The sequence below is a fragment of the Ciconia boyciana genome, chromosome 3 (genome assembly GCF_034638445.1).
Source record: "Ciconia boyciana chromosome 3, ASM3463844v1, whole genome shotgun sequence".
Lineage (NCBI taxonomy): Eukaryota > Metazoa > Chordata > Aves > Ciconiiformes > Ciconiidae > Ciconia > Ciconia boyciana.
Window position 1 is genome coordinate 37,680,087 of NC_132936.1, and position 1,030 is coordinate 37,681,116.

The window sequence follows — 1,030 nt, forward strand, 5'->3', positions numbered from 1 at the left end:
GGGCGGAGAAAGAGGCGGGCTCTCGTCGTCAGCCATTGGCTACCCGCCCTGCCAGCTCCACGGCGCGCGGCGGCTCCCGGCGGCTGATTGGTAGGGACGGATGGCGGCGGCCGAGGGGCAGCGGCTCTCCCCATTGGTGGGAGGCTACAGTCCGGCTGCCGATTGGTTGAGGCGCTGCAGGGGAGACGTGAGGGGGGCTCAACGCCCGGGCGCTGCCTCCGTCCCGTGATGCTCCAGCCGCGGCTCAGGGTGGCGACAGGGGCCGGGCCGGGCCTTGCGCCGTGTGACCCGCCCGGCGGGGAGCCTCCGGTGGGGGTGGCCACCCTGAGGCCCTGCCCCGAGGCCGGCAGGCTGCGAGGCCCTGCCCTGACGCCGCCATCTTGGTTTTGTAGGTACGGGGGTGTGTGTGTGTAATCGAAGGAGGTGTCAAGTGCAAGATCAGAGAGGTGCCCAGGAGCGCAGGGGATGAAGGCAGCAGTGCATCTTTGAGCTAGCACCCATCGCTTGGGAATGAGCCATCCCCCTCATAACCCCTCCAAGGAGAGGGGTTGAGGGAAACCTTGGGTGGCCTCGGGCACTTACCATCATCTGGGGTTTGAAAGTGAGGCTTTTGGTCAGAGCAACATCTGGGAGTAATAACTGATCAGAGGAGATAGCAAAGGGGATAAAAATACTCTTTGCTTTAATATTTAAATAGAATGGGAAGCTAGATGTATAATCACTATATGACAGGTTTTATGCATATGTACATACATATACATACATACATGTGCACTCTGTGTGTGTGATGTTATTTAAAGGCAAAAATCCGCTAAACCAGGGGGAAAGAAAAAGAGAGGCATAGTATAAAATTATAAAATACCCCAGGACTTAAAGCAAAATGGATTATACTGACAAAAGGATAAAAGTACTGCGTAAAGCTAGCAAATAAGCTGAATTCAATTTAACAAGGGTTAAATTGGGCCCAATTTAACAAGGCTGTTGTGTTTTGTTCCACAAGAAGTAAGGGGGTTTCTAAACCTTGGTTTTT